Source organism: Lepidothrix coronata, unplaced genomic scaffold, assembly GCF_001604755.1.
Source record: "Lepidothrix coronata isolate B3197 unplaced genomic scaffold, Lepidothrix_coronata-1.0 Scaffold77, whole genome shotgun sequence".
NCBI lineage: Eukaryota > Metazoa > Chordata > Aves > Passeriformes > Pipridae > Lepidothrix > Lepidothrix coronata.
In genome coordinates this window covers 1,395,982-1,412,557 of record NW_016690257.1, presented here as the reverse complement: position 1 = coordinate 1,412,557, position 16,576 = coordinate 1,395,982, and positions in this window count along the sequence as shown.

Genomic DNA, 16,576 nt, shown 5'->3' with positions numbered 1-16,576 from the left:
CTGGAATATAAGTAAAAATGACCACGTATTAAAAGATGCCATTTGCTGGATGCAGCAGTGGCAGGCACAGTATCACAGCAGAAGCTCCTGCTTCCCCCCCATGGCCCTCCCGTGGCAGTCCCTTGGTCATCACCAAGCAGGGGCTAATAGCAGAAGCAAAGCAGACATGTATGCAGATGAGATCCCTGTACCTGCAAGGGCTTTTAGTGCTGACCATTTTAATTTTAGATAAGTGCCGAATGCCTCTTCACTCTCAAAACCAAGGATATCTAGAAGATTAAGTCCTGCCCGACTAGTAATAATCTAGGGAATCCATTCCAAAGGGTTTGGAGGTTTGTTTTCTTCTGTGGATCTATGCTTGTTTCTAATTTTATTTGTTAGTTTTTTATTATTTTTTCGGGCAGACCTCTCAAGAAGCAGGGAGAGGCCAGGACATGCCTTGAGTCACTTTGTTAACAAAGAGATGCTGCTGCAGGCAGTGGTGTTGGCTGGATCCTCAGCGGAAAGGTCGCAATCCTGCACCTTCTGCAAGCCCAGCGGGTGCAGGCCAGGGAGCAGAGTGAGGCATTTCTCTCACTCTTTCCTTCACCAATTAATTTGGGTGAAAGAACACTGCGATTATCTGAGTAAGGCTGTGATTTGTGTAATACAAGAAGAATTTTCCCTTTTTGTCTGAGTATTTTTAAAAATCTGTTTGAACAGGACAGAAAACCCCGCACATGACACGGAGGACTGGCTGGTTGGGTGGCAGGGAATGACCTTTCCACTGAAGAACCATTTCGTGCACCATTAATTGTCATTTTGCAGTAGCATGTACTGCTTTTCCTCTTTAAAAAAGTTTAAAAAGTTAACTACTCCATCCTTAGAGGCCTTTAACAGGGATGTATATAATATCAGCTGATGCTGACTGGAAAAACTGAAGGTGATGCAAGATCTGCAATCATGAAACCAAGAGTTTTAAACCCTTGAGTAATTGCACTGGTCACATCACCCATCCTGACTCTGTGTCTGTATTTACCTCTTAATTCTGTGTTACTGCTGTTGGGTCTCATCTCCCACAGAATAAATAAACTTTATGGATTTTACTCATTTATTTCTCTCTCCCACATGGACAAGAGAAGAAACTTGAACCTGTGAGTGTCTGAGTTTCCTTCTTTCCCAAAATGGAATAGTTTTGGGATAGTACAGTGAATTTTCTGTTGATGTGGAGATGCTGAGGGAACCAGACAGGTTGGGTCAAAAGATGAGGCAGATTGGGGTGGGATACCCTTTTCCCCCCCCCTCTTTTCTGAATTTGCCAACAACCAAGGACTGTTTCATGAAGTGATTGAAAAGGTAGAACAACAAGGCTGTTAATGGGACTCCACAGGAATTTGTACATGAGGATAGCAATTTACCTTGGAAGATACAGCAAAGGCAGGATGCAGAAGGATGCCCAGAGGAGAACTTCCTAAAATCATCAGAGCATAAGCAAGGTTATTATATCTACTTAAAAGTTAAGTGATCTGTAAGGTGGCCAGAGATGATATTTCCCGTCCCTTTATATACTTGTGCAAGGCCCCAGTCGACCCAAACCATTAAACAGAGCTTCCCCAGGACCAGAAATAACCTCACTAATCTCAGAAACCTTCCTTCTCACTGAATCCAGTTCTGCCATGAGCGTACCTCAACATCTTATTGTTTTTCATTCTGCAAAGCAACAGGCAGGGAACAGAAGCCACAAACTCTATTCAAACTTGAATGATTACAGCAAAACTCTGTTCTGGTTTGGGTTCCTTTTTTTTTTTTTCCCTTTAGCTATCATGGAATGGATTAATCTCAAACCACAGCCCAAACTAGGATATGTTTTAAAAGCCTTCAGAGCAGAATTGCACTCATGTTCGGCAGCTCAGCTTTCTGTTTCAGGCCAGGGTTTATTTGTGTCTTCCTCCTTCTTCCTCCTTTTTTTTTCCTAAATGGTACCACCAAGTAGTAAAAGCACCATCCATGTTTCAGATGCATGCAAAATAAACTATAGAGGGAAAGTGGCAGATAAATTTAACGAGCATTAAAGTTATATATAATTTAAATATGTATAAAATTATTTGGTGTATCGATTAGAAAATGGGCTGTTGACCATTTAAAGGCAACAATCAATTTCATAGTTCACAGGTCAGGTCAAGTTTCATTCTAATGATCTAAAAAAGCAAATAGCATTAGGAGATAATGAACTCCACAGGATTACAGATGTGATCTATAGCTCTGCTGTGGCACAAGACCCAGCAAATGAGAGAGGGCATCATCTGAAGTGCCCTGGCCTCCACAGACTAAAACCATGTTTTTATATCTTGGCAAGGTGTCAATTTATGATGTAATCAAAGGCAGCCGATGGAATTACTTTGCTCCTAAAACACCACATGGTTAGGGCTCAATGTCATCAATGAGCAAGGGAGGTAGATCCCCATTAATGTGGTCTACAAAGTTATCTTCCCTGTTCTGGTGAGTGAATAGCCGAGCATACCCACCCTGTTAATCAAAGGGAGTTGATAGCTCTCTCTGCTCTGAGGGCTTGGGTTACACGAGGGAAATACTGCAGGGCTACCATAGGGTTGTTCCTGCTGCACTGCTGTGCAGCAGAGAAGCAGCTTCCCTAAATCTCAGTGAGGAAAGGCAGAGAAAGAAATCTCTTTGTACAGAGAGAGGATGAGTTTGTATCCATATCCATGTAAATATACACATTTTTTAGGTGTGTATGTGTACGAGTAAAGCATATTTTCATTGGGACGTGGAAGAGAGAGTTAGGCCACTTGGATTTTTAATAATAGGAGGAAAGGGCAGTGACTTTTGAGGAGCCTGGTATTTATTTTCACAGAATCACAGGATTGTTACGGTTGGAAGGGACCTCTGGAGATCATCCAGTTCCACCTGTCTGCCAAGGCAGAGTCACGAGGAGCAGGTCACACAGGAACACATCCATGTGGGTTTGGAATGTCTCCAGAGAGGGAGTCTCCACCTTCTCCTCCCCAGGCATCCTGTTCCAGTGCTCTGCCACCCTCAGTGTAAAGAAGTTCTTGCTTGTGTTGAGGGGGAACATCCCGTGTTTTAGTTTCTGGCCACTTTGAGCACATTTAGCTGTTATTTTGTGGAAATTGATGCAATCTGTTTCCTGAAGAACCATCAACTTTTGTCCTGGGTCTTAAACATTCAAATTCACTTGAGAAAAGGAGACTCGAGGGAAGACTTTGTCACCCTCTAAAGCTACTTGAAAGGAGGTTGCAGGCAGGTGAGGGTCACACTCTTCTTCCAGGCAACCAATGATAAGACAAGAGGAAACGGCCTCAAGCTGCACCAGAGGAGGTTCAATTGGACATCTGGAAAAATTTCTTCATGGAAAGGGTTGTCAGGCATTGGAAGGGGCTGCCCAGGGATATGGTGGAGTCCCTATCCCTCAATGTGTTTCAGGAATGATGGGACGTGGCACTCACTGTTCTGGGCTGGGTGACAAAGTGGGGATCAGACACAGGTTGGACTCATTAGTCTTGGAGGTGTTTTCCAGCTTAAATGATTCCATGACTACATAAATCTCCAGTCCGTATTTTCTGAACGATATGACCAGTATTTTTGAGTCCCTACTTTTTGCTTTGCCTCAAAACTTGGAAGGAATATCAAATCCATCTAGATTTGGGGTTAGGATCAGCTGGATTTAAATCCAGGAATGCTAGTTAATGTCCCGTTTCCAGCTCTGGTTTGGATGCAGAATAAATTTGGCAGTCTGTGGGTGGGAGACTGAAATGTGAGGAAACCTTGAAGAGGGATGAGGCAAGATTCCTCTGAGCATCCATTAGAGGGGAGCAAGGGAAGGAACTCTGGTTTTGTCAAGTGGATGTGAGAAAGGTTTTCCACCTTTCATTTTCACTCATGAAGGTGCTTTGAACAACCCTGAGCATCCTGAATGGCAGCCAGTGCCTGCATTTAGAGTCCCTCTCTGAATGTTTATGCAGATTCTATTGGCTGGGCATGTGACTTTTCTGTCTTTGTGCAGCACACCAGCCGACATCCCTGCCTTGAGCTTCTTTAAACAGCATTCACTTCCACACTGCTGTGTCTGCTCGGCTGTTTCGGTGTTAATGGGCTTACTTGGATTATTAATTGGGCTCATTAGACTTATTTTCTTTTTTTAATATAATGAGTGTGTAAGCACTAAACTAAGAGGCATAAAACTTTGATAAATGAGAAAAGTGGATAATTGCACAGCGTCAGTGCTGTGCTCGTAGGAGCCTTCTTAAAAAAATGGAAGAGGCAGAAAGGCAGATCAAGAGCAGGTAAAACAGAGAAAGCCAAGTATCTAGGCTGAGGATTGAGCATCATCGTATGTTCTTTTTTTTTATGTCAGAATGAGTCAGTTTGGCTGGGATTCAGGCCCCTAAAAGAACACTCCAAGGCATTTAAGCTGAGGAAGGTGAGACGCTGGCACAAGTTGCCTAGAGAGAGGTGGTGGGTGCCACTTCCCTGGAAATACTCAAGATCAGGCTGGACAGGCCTTGGAGCAACCAGGCCTAGTGAAAGGTTTCTCTGCAGATTCGACTAAATGACCTTCAAAGGTCCCTCCCAGTCCCCACCATTCTGTGATTCTATGATTTCAACCCAGTTTTCACCTCTTTTAGTGGCAGCAACATACAGGTTATGACTGCAAATTTCTGCTCTAATTCAGCATGTCACATCAGAGTATATTGAATAACTAAGCATGGATGTTCTCACACATGTACCCAATAGGGTCCAATTCAGCATGGGGTGTGGAACTAGATGACCTTTACAGACCCCTTCCAACCCAAACCATTCTCTGAGTATGATCCTATGTCTCATACATCCAGAATTCCCGTAGACCCTAAAGTAAATGGATAAATGAAGAATCAACCCTAAACTCTTTGTTTACAAAAGCAAAAGGCATAAAGGCCACAATAATCCCAAAGGCAAAGAGAAAGCAAAGAAACTGAACATGGTAAACCTACAGGAGTATGTGTTTTCAGAACCTATCTCTCTAGGAATGATCCTGCCAAAAATCTTAGACACAAATGTATTTCAGGTTATTACAGCACAATGGCAAAAACAGTCCCGTGAAGCTGTGCTGTTCATTGCAGTCCTGGATCATTGCTTATCTATTTTAATAGGCAAGAAATATAACAGCTAAATTATAATTATGTACAGTACACAGCAGTGTTAACAAAATAACATGATGTTTGGTACATTTCCCATCATCTTCTTAGGAGGTACAGCAAGCTGCAGGTTTGTAACAATCTTCTGTTTCCTCACCTCATTAATCTCCCGAAGCGGAGAGAGAGCAATACAAGCAGAGGGAGCCCAGAAATGTACGTACATTACTGAATTAACCAGGCATGTAATTAGTGCTCAGGTGCTTAGTCAAGGAAGAAACATGCAGGATTATTTAGATTTGGATTTAACACCCAAAAGTTTGAATAGTGGAGGCAGGTTGTATAAGTTTTTCAATCAGCCACTCTAGCTGCTTGAGAAATAGGGATTTGTGTGTCCGCCCCCACCTCCCATTTCTGCCTTTGGCACTGTGTTGCTTTCTAACCTTGTTGTTATTTATGGGAATATATGAAAGTGAAGCATGCAGTATGTCACAGTCCACCCTAGGAGCTGGAAGACACCTCTGTCCGCCGAGGAACATGGACAGTGCTGCTCACCCCAACAACAGAGCCTGGCAAGACCCATGATACCTGTAATACTTGAGTCCTTCTCTCCTGACTTGCAACAAAAAATGCAGTGCAGGTGAGGCTGGGGTTCACTTTCTCAAGCTCTCAAGGGCTTCTGCTTTGGCAGAGTGAATTATCTTCGTTGTGGTCCTTTCTGATTGACACCTCCTTAAAGTCTCCTGCTTAAAGTGCATTTCGTGTCCACGGGGACTCGAAGGCAAATGAGTTCTGCTTGTTCCACAGGTCACCCACATAAATTTCGAGGTGTCCCGTGGGATGCTGGATGTGTGATCCAGCTTGACACCAAGTATTGCCCTGCTGTGGAAGTGCATTTTGGGCTCTGCAGCACCCTCTTTTTCTACCTTGCATCTGGTGAACCTTTTGCAATCTTAACCCAAACCACATTGAGTAGAGTTGGCCAAAGTGTGCACCCCAGTCAACAGAAACCATCAAAAGCAGGGAATTTTAGAACAGTTTGGGTTGGAAGGGCCCTTTAAATGTTGTCTAGTCCAACCTCCCTGACATGGGCAGGGACACCTCCCACTAGACCAGGTTGCTCCAAGCCCCGTCCAGCCTGGCCTTGGACACTTCCAGGGATGGGGCAGCCACAGCTTCTCTGGGCAACCTGTGCCAGGGCCTAACCACTCAGTATAAAAAATTTCCCCCTTACACCTAATCTACATCAACACGTCCATCTAAACCCCTCACCTCTTCTCCTACCGCAACAGGCTCTGCTAAAAAGTTTGTCCCCATCTTTCTTGCAGGGCCCCTGTAAGTACTGAAAGGCCACAATAAGGTCTCCCTGGAGCCTTCTCTTCTCCAGGTGAACCCCCCCAGCTCTCCCAACCTGGCTCCAGAGCAGAGGGGCTCCAGCACTTGGAGCATCTCCGTGGCCTCCTCTGGACTCTCTCCAGCAGCTCCACGTCCCTGTGCTGTTGTTCCCCAGGGCTGGAGGCAGCTCTGCAGGGGGGTCTCACCCGAGGGAGCAGAGGGAGCAGAGGGGCAAAATCCCCCCCTTGACCTGCTGCCCACGGTTGAGTGATCAACTTTGCCCCATAACTCACTTCCAACCCTTTTCAAGCCCAACTTTCACTACTTCCAAGCCATCTCCTCAATCCACCCCCTTGATCCCTACGTATCTACACCATCCCATTGCAGCCACGGGGCTCCGCATGCATTTTCACGCTGGCCTGGATAAACACAGGGAGAAGCTGAATTGCAAATGGTAGCCCTGAGTTACATTTATCTAAACACCACCCAGAAGCTGAGATAAAGGGATGAGGCACATTCCTGTGCCTCAGCTCGCTGGGGTTATTTGCTGCTTTAGCTGGTGAAAGAGAGAGGGAGGGCTCCCTGGTACAGCAGCACGATGATAAAATTGTGATGAAAATACTTTCTGTATTGCTTTTCATTGAAATATTGCCCCTTGGCGGGAAGCAGATTGGTAACAGCAGCGAGCAGAAGTAGAGAGTGGGTCTTAACATCCTGTAAGCTCATCATGGCAAACTCAGGCCGTGATGTGTTGAAGCGAACAGCCCTCATGTGCTTAATTTTGAAAGTTCAGAGTGAGGTTTGGCTAGAATAGTAAAGGAAATGTACATGTGTGAAACGCAGAACTTGTGGGAACAGGCTTTTGTTATGTAAAACACATCCAAGATTGTCGGGAAAATAAGGTGGAACCCGCTAAAAAGAATAGCTTAAATATTTCTCCCGCAAAATCAGTATGTTCCTAGAGGTGTCCGTAGGAAATTTCTGGGGGTTGTTCTGACTCCATAGCTGGGAATTCAGCTACGTAGCTGGGAAAAAGTTCTGTTAATGCCAAATCTCGAAGCAAACTTTAATTCATGCAGACCTTGTCTGGTGCAGGATTTGTTATGCCTTCCATATGCATCTGATATCTGTGCACACACATACACATGTGCATACACACATTGTCCATAATGACCTGATAAAGATCCTTTAGAGCAGCTAGATTAAATAAGGCCTAAAGAAATCATTATTTTATGCGAGTATGACTAAGCTTCCACAGTCTGTAACTTTGTTTACAATCACAAAACAGCTACTTTCCTTCACCTGCCTCATAGTAGAAACAGTTCAACTGAAGTAAGGTTCAGCTTTAATTTTAATTCCCATTTTATTTTTATTCTTCTTATTATTCATGTTTCACATGCAGACATGAGGCAGTGGGGGGCTCAGAGGGTGTAATTCCAGGGCAAAACCCCTGCCTCATGCTTATGCTCTCAAATCTTGTCTCCTCTGCTGGTAAAACAAGCAGGATTAGCACACGATAAGACCAGTGGAGATAATAATTACACTGGCTATGGGCGAACTGCAGAACCACGGAATAAATCCCCAAACAATTATTAAAATGGCTCAATGCATTACACAAATTGGAAAAGACTGGGACATTTTTGGGAGGGGCGAAGGGAGGTAAGACACATTATTTAAGTGTTCTTGTAAGCCTTCTAAGATATTAATGTTGCAAAGCTTCTTATGAATATTTAAGAACATAAAATGGAGATACACTTCAGCCCAGCATTACCACAGAAGCCTGTAATACAGTTGAGTCCACTTAAGAAGGCAATATCTGACATCCATGACAGATTTAAACATGATAAGGCAAAGGTCATGTTTATAGCTGAAAAGTCCATGCAAACTAGTTAAATATTACTGCAGTTAGCTCTGTTATAGTTATTTCTATGTATTGATCTGTGCATTCATGGAATTTCCTTACAGATTCAACTTTGCCTTCAGGTGCCTGTTCTTCTGAAAACACTTAAAAAAAAATACCCATTACTAAATTATTTGATGTTTTCTGGAGAAAGAACAAGTACCTTAGAGTCAAGAAGGAAAAGAGCTTTATTTCTTCCTCTTTAAGGAGTTGCCTGGGAGATATTCCCTAGTGTTGGTATCTGACACAGATCAGTTTTCACTAGGACTGTTTTCAACAGAACTTTTTATTGGAAAATGTTTTACTTGGGTAAAAGGAATGGGTGCAGAACTCTTTTATTATATACAGAGACGCTATAACTTCCATAACATTCAAGACAAATTTTTTTACCTCACATCACATTTTTTCCTCAGTTCTCAAAGAAAATATTTCCATAGGATCACAGACTCATAGAATGTGATTAAAGAAATTATTTTATCAAGTTTACGTTTTGATTAATTTTTTTTCACTTTCTACCCTGAGAGAAATAAGACATTTTTCTAAGTAACTGTGATATTCACTGTGTTTGTTTAAAGTGACTAAGTCACTGTGTCTACTCAAAATAGCCACCAGGATATTCCTGTTCTTAGAGGCTGACTGAAAACTTCTGTGATTATGAAAATTTTTATATTCCCTCCAGCAAAAGTGATTCTAACTGCCCAAGGAAAATTGGATGACTTTTTTTTTTTTAATGCAAAATAAACTTCAAAACAAAACTAAACGATCAAAATCAGAAGTGTCCTCTGAAAAAGAGCAAAATTACCAATAAAGCTGCTGTATTTTACAGGAAACTTGACTGTAAGAGAGCTTTATAAACAGCAGATGGCTCCCATATAGAAGAGGCTGAGCAATCTGAGCAAACAATAATCAACATGAAAAAGCTAAGCCGAGTTTGACACACGGGGAAATTTAAGACACTGAAATTAAAAGATATATTGGAACATACTGTAAAGAAAGACAGGAATGTCTCAGTTTCGGTCGTTTGGGTCTTGGTAGCTTGTGGGGTTGATGTGAGTATTTAAGTGGTGAAAATCTTCATGGTGGTGGACTATACCTGGTAACCATATAAGTAATGGAATCTCAGGGCCCTGCTTTTATATTTTTATCACCTGTACTTATACGGATTATACAGAGATGATTGCTAAGCAATCATAATTTAGGACAGCCCTGATGCTCTTGCTGTGATATAGATCTGGTATCACCAGAGATCATCCCTCTTGCCCGTGGCTACTCCAGTCATGAATGCTTTGTCCCCTGTGAGGTATCAATTTCTCCCTGGAGAAGGGCATGGATAATATAATAGAATCCCAGGATGGTTTGGGTTGGAAGGGACCTTAAAGCTCACGTTGTTCCAACCCCTGCCATGGGCAGGGACACCTTCCACTATCCCAGGTTGCTCCAAACCCCGTCCAACCTGGCCTTGAACACCTCAGGGATGGGGCAGCCACAGCTTCTCTGGGCAACCTGTGCCAGGGCCTCACCACCCTCACAGGGAAGAATTTGCTCCTCATATCCAATCTAAATCTCCCCTCTTTTCATTTCAAACTGTTCCCTCTTGTCCTATCACTATCTGCTTCTTAGGAGTAGTTTTCTTTAATGAGAATGGAATATTAAAGTGGGCAGTTTATATCACATTTTGCCCTGAAAAGAAGGTAGAAGGTACAGAAAGCTTAATCTGGTTTTTGTCTCCTTGGTTCTTCCCTGTACAGATCCCTTCAGCTACTAACTAGAAATACCTTAATGTCTTCTACTTATTGACATTTTCCATTGTTTTTTTTTTTTTTTTCAAAGGATCCAAGGAAATTTCAGATGCCAGCAGGGACATCACAGGCGCAGTTATCATACCAAGCTAGTTTCACAGTGCTCTGGTTCCCACATATTAACTGCAAGATTTCCAGCACATGGATTTTTACGGCGCTTATCGAAACGACACACAGACAAAGAAATAAAAAATAATTAAGGAAGGCAGAAATGGTAGGGAGGAGGAAATGCAGAGTGGAGACGGGAATGGGGGCAGAGAGGTTGGTCTCTCCCCTTTCCAGGCTAACCTCCTGCAGGGATGTGTAATGAACCAGTTCCAGGGAAGTGTCCCAACTGGACTCTGATTTTTCCAGCATTTGCTGAGGACTGTATGTGATCCTTTACTTCACACTCAGATGCACGAGTCTATTAGAGCAGCCTCTGTGCTGTTGGATGAAGGATTTATTTCACCAACATAGCAATAAAAGTAGTGTTTTGCCTCCAGCAAAGCATTAAGGAACCCTTCTCCTTTGGTCTGGGAAGTAGTTGGGTTCCCTGAAGATGTGACCTACTCCTCAGGTGACCATGCTGAAGCTGGATGAAGTCTCTCCTGTGACTTGGTCTCTTCCAGCTTTATTATCAAACCAGAAGCTGAAAATGGTAGTGACTGAAACAGATGTTATGTGAGTTGTTCCCTTCTTTTAAGCTCCGGTTCAGTTCAATAGGAGCAGAGTTAATTTTGTAGGACTGAAATAAATGAGGTGGAAGGTCACAGAGCTAAATGTTTTCCACAGACTCCTGCCCTGCATTGCTCCATTTCACTGTGTGTCTAGGATGTTTTTTTTCCTGTTTTACCTTCTATTTTGACTTCTTAAGTTTGTGCTGCCAGGGAGCAATAGGAATCTGTATTTTGCAGTTGCTGCCTTGGAGAAATAACACAATTTGCCTCAAAAGCTGGAGTGCATTCCAACCACAGACTGCAGGGATAGCTCAACTGAATTACAATCCTTGTGTCCTTTCTTTTCTTTTCTTAAGACATTCTGCAAGGTAGAAAGAGCCCGTATTCAACATTTCTCCTCAAGGCTGCTAGAGGTTATCAGATATTTTTACCCTCTGATTCTGATGTTTTAAATACTTTGTGTGAATACTTAGGGTAGAAATGCATGAAAATTATTTTATTTCTAGAGCCAGTAGCAGATATAATTCTTGGGGATGACAGTGAGAAGAAGGAATTAAGCCATCATAGAATTACAGAATGGTTTGGGTTGGAAGGGACCTTAAATATCATCTAGGAACATATCCTTACCCTGTATCACTGTATTTGTTAAGGACTAACATTTCTCCATGTTTCTACAGGAGAAGTTCCTCTTGGCTGGGTCCTTGGCTGTTGCTGGAAACTGCTGCATAAACACAGGTGAGGCAGGAGGTGCAAAACATCTCTTTGCAAAGCCAAATGAAATAACCACCAAATAATCATAGGTTGGTACGTGAGGGACTGGTCTAGAGAAAATGAATTGATCTCACATTTGGTACCATCCTAGTTGCTCCTTGACCTTTTAATCAGGCACAGACAGTAATTATTTGTTGTGTTGACGAGATAACTCATTGGCTGGTCTGACAGTCTTGTAAAATGGGGTTAGTTAATCTTTCCCACTGTGTACTGAAACCTGTTGACAGGGGAATTAGGGAACTGAAAATCTGTGTTTTTACAATGGATTAGCATAAATACCTCCTCTGCAGACTGAAGCATCTTCTGCTTAGTAGCACAACTACACAGTATTGGAGCTGGAAACCATCAAGCTTCAGTGAGAGAAGAAAACATCTCTGGAGTGCAACCTTACAGCTATTTAATCATGAAGTCCTTTACTCAGACTTTACTCACATCCTTTGTTCACACTACACAGAGACATTCAAAGTCTATGGCTTGGAGCTCAACTGTTTGACTCCCTCCAAGTTTTCCCAGTTGCAAATTAGTTGTGATTTACTTTCCGAGTTGATTATCCTCATGATGTTGCCTTGGTGTCTGATCCAAGCCAGGCTGAAGTAAATGGGAACCTTTCCACGGACTTTAATAGGTTTTGGATTAGGCCTTAGCTATCTCTGTAGCTATTATGAGAGGCACAAGTTGCACAATGAAGTGCAGGTGTTTGTGCCGCTCGGAGGAAGACCTCGTACTGTATTTAATGTTCTTTAATTAATTGAGTCCCGAGGTATAGAGCGGGCTCATGTTCCCAGAAAATGCATTAGGGTAACACAGCACCTTCCATTTGCAGCAATCCAAACACAATATTAAAGTTTTATGTTTATTGAACAAAGTCCAGGAATCCACATGCAGGAGCACTTCACCTTCCACTGGAATGCAGCCACTTCTGGAGTAAAACACGGCAATCTTTTCACAAGGATAGACAAGCAGTAGGAAGCAAATGGTGTCAAACTCCAGTGAAAGCATCAGGTTTCTGATGTGAGCTGTCGGTAAGGGACCAACACAATAATATGAACAAGAATTTTCCCAGTGGCTTGACCTTGCTGATGCAGCATGTGAGGAGAGCTTTGTGCAGCTACGGTGCTGTGAGGTCTGTCCAAGAAATCACACTTCCAACAGCAAAGCATCTTCATGGAAAAACAAGGCCAGGTGCCCACCTTCCTGAAGCTAAATAGTCAAGTCCAACCTGGCAGCCTGGGGTGCCTTCCTAATCAGTGGAAAGAAAGAGGTGCTTTCAGAAGAAAGGTGACTCATTTTTAAGAAGAGTCAACCCAGTTTGCTTGGGTAAATCTGCCTCTGGAGTTGCCTTTTTCTCTTTATTGACTGGAAGAGAGCCCAGCTGACTGGTCTGGCCTGAGATGTTGTTCTGGTGTGAAAGTGAGATAAATCCCACCTTCAGCTAATGAAGCCTCATGAGAAACCTGCCTCAAGGTCCTTTGATGTCACCAGCTCTGAGACGAGCTGCCAAAGTGAAGAAGGATTCATGAAATGCTCTTGGAACTGAGAAGGGGGAAAGAGGTTTGGCTTTGAAAATCTGTGGAAAAAGAGGAAATCTGCAGGGTTGAAAAGGAAGAATCAATTTCTACCTTGTCAAAAATCTTTTGCAGGCTCAGAATAACAACAGCAGAGGAAGATGACCTTGAATGACTCGATACCCCTGTGAGGAAAGGAGCGGTGTGTTGTTCCAGGAGGAGATGGCAGCCAGAGCAAGGGGAGAGCCATGAGGTAGGGAAAAGCTGGGCATGGGGTGGTGGGTGGGTATCAGGCAGCTGGGAAAGCAGCTGGAAAGCTGTGCAGACCAAACTGCTATGGCCGAGCCCTGTGCAGGAGGATTTTGGGGTCTGGGGGAATCAGGGAGGCAGCAGATGAAGGGCAGCAGAGGGGTTAGTGGCACGGAGGGGCACTTGGCCCTGTGGGATTTGCTCTGTGACCCCCCACGGGCGTGGGCAAACCAGGCATTACAGAAATCAGTAGGGACAAGGAAAGCTTTTTTGAGGTTGGAAAGCTTTGTTAGAAGCAGTCCAGCCCCCACAGAGCATTTCTGCAGATGTTAATGGATGCTTTGGTGGGGAAGAGCACAGAGCACCCCATTATTGGGGTTGTGCTAAGATAGAAGACCTCTTAATCAGATTATAAATGCACTTCCTTGTGCAGAACAACTCAGCTACCCCTGCTCAGTGATATTTATTGCAAAGTCAGAAAGTCATTAGGTGGTGGAGTTCAGATTTCCAAGTGCATGTTTGGTATAGACAAGTCAATATGTTTTTGTTTTTTTTCTTAATTTAACTTCTTGATTGACTTATTATGTACATTGGCACTTTTAAGAGCTTCAAATAAAACACAGTGAGAGTTCAGAACAAATGTAAATGGCCTAAAAGAAAAGGAAAAAAAAATCCTATAATCTTTTTTAATGGCTATAAAACGTGGGAAGGATATATCATAAGCTCCCCGCATGGGGTCCTTGTCTGCGTTCAATCCAGTATTGTAATTTAGACATGACTTTTTATTTAATTTCTGACTGAGAAAGGGAAATTAGAAAACAACATTATCTCAGCTGCTCCGTTATAATGAACAATATTTCACAGTGCCAGTATAAGTTACCTTAAGAACTTATTTTATGAGACAAACATTGGCTGAATTCCACGAACAACTGGGTTTTCTGGTGTCTTTTGTCTGCTGAAGAACCCAAACTTAAGTAAGGTTTTTAATTGTAAATAAGCCCATCTTTACAAGTGATGTGTGTGTTACACGTGTGTAACACGTGGACCAGTGCAGCAGTGGAAGTGGTGGTGGTGGGATTATCATCAGGGAAAGAATTCCTGCTGAAGTGCAAACAGGGGTTGCTTTGTTTCATGTTAAACGTTGGTTTCTGACTTTTTTCTTCTAGCACACGTACCCGTGTTTGCCTCCAGCAGCAATAGATAGTACGGGTATGATAGGCACCCACGGAAACAACTTGCGAGCATGGTTTTAAGGGAAGTGTAGACTGAAAATAGATTTAAAAATTCAAGATTCAGTGTTGAAAAAGATGGAGAGAGGCACATGAATAGCAGGGAAAGATGGAAATGCAATTGCTTCCATACTGTCAGGTTGAGGCCAGAGCAAATCTGCTCTTAACAAACTTCTCCAAATATTTCCAAGAACACCAGCCCCGGGGTAGGAAGCTGCCTCAGATGAGCAACTTGTTTGTTTTCAGACAGTAGAAACCAGCCTTCTCTGTTTTTTTTTCCCCTGCTGTACAAATGTAGACCATTGATATAAAATACTGACTTTAGTTGTTTTTCCTATGGGGAAATCCCAGCTCGGGATTATGCAGCTGAATGTTTATTTAGCTGTAAATAACACATTCTCCTGTTAATCTCTCTATCTGTTTTATCAATTTTTAAGTCATGGAGACTTATCCAGTCTGTAATTAACCCTTTTGTATGGCAAAAGGCAGGATTGCCTCTTTCCCCCAGCCACTAAATACATAATGTTCTGATAAATATTTAAGCAGTAATGAGGGACGTAATGCACAGTAATCCATTAGTGCTGCATTCTGGGGGAGCAGCACGGTGCTAAAATGGATGCTGTAAGTGCTAAAATCCCAGATTGAGCAGAAGGACTGCTGACCACTCTGGGATTTGGCTTTGAACTGTGCTACAGGTTGGGAAACCCATTTGAACGTGCAGACGTGCTTTCTGTGCCTGCCAAGAAAACATTCCCTAAAAAAAGTGAAACCCCCCAAAACCCCCCAAAACAGAGCCAGCCATCTCTTTGAATGGTGCAGCCAAATATTCCCCAATCAAAAGATTGTCAAAGGCCAGGAATGGGAAGTCAAAGCCTGGACCAGTGGTGAGCTGAAGGTAGTGTTGAGTATGTGATCACAACTGGTTCCACTAATGTCTAAAACCAGGATAAATTGGGGTCTATGAGAACTTTGTCTCTTTGGGAAGCCTACTCACTTTTCCTGCGTTTCCCCCACTTTTTTCTACTAATTAAATCTTGCATTCCAGTTACAATTATGTCTGCAGTAGTTGCCTGCATCAGGACAGTCCACGAAAGGAGCAAATACAGCAATAGATAAGGTGTTGCTTCCCACTTTGCTTTTCACAGCAGAGTCTTGATTCCCACCAAGGGCAGGAAAAAATGAGGTTTGATACCAGGACCTTTGTGCTATGGGGAGCAGCTACAGCTGTCATGTGTGCTCGCTTCCAAGCAGAAAAACCAGGAATACTCTCTCCACTCGCCTGTGTGCAAGGAGTAGTGACAAGTGGCTCTGAAGAGATGTCCCACTGGGACATATGGCTGAGCAGGATGCTGCCTTAGTAGAAACTGATGGGAGTTGGTAGAAACCAGCAAGGTTTTGTTGAGGTCATGGAAAACAAAGTTTTCTGGAGTATCTGTAAATTTGCACCTGGACCAATAAACGTGGGGTTTTTTTAAATTGTTATTCATTTTACACCTCAATAAAGCTTAATTATAAGTAAGCAGTGAGAAAAGCAGGAGACATGTTCCAATAATATTGCACTTCTCTGAATCATTCCTGTGGGGCTCCAGCAGTTTTGTTACCATGAAGCAAAATAAAACAAATTAAGAAAACTATTCAAAATTCATTTAAAAACATCATCCGAGGAGCATCATAATAAAAGCACAATAAGAGAGACAAGCTCACTTGGCTAATTTCCTTCATGTGCTGTGCATGTTTATAGTGTGTCTCTTAGTATGTTTTAATTAGCATCACAATCATCAACTGGTAACTAACATCACGTATGGTTCAGGTTGGGAGGTGCAGGCCACCTATTTGGAGCAGAGAAGGGGCTGGGAACCTGATCTTGGCTCTCAGGATGCACAACTCAGCAGAGCATGCTGGCAAATCAGGGCTCTAAAGCCCTAAATTTTGGCCAGAGAGAATGTCCTTGAGCAAAGGAACAAATTCCAGACCTTGGCCCTTCCATCCCTTGGGTCCTT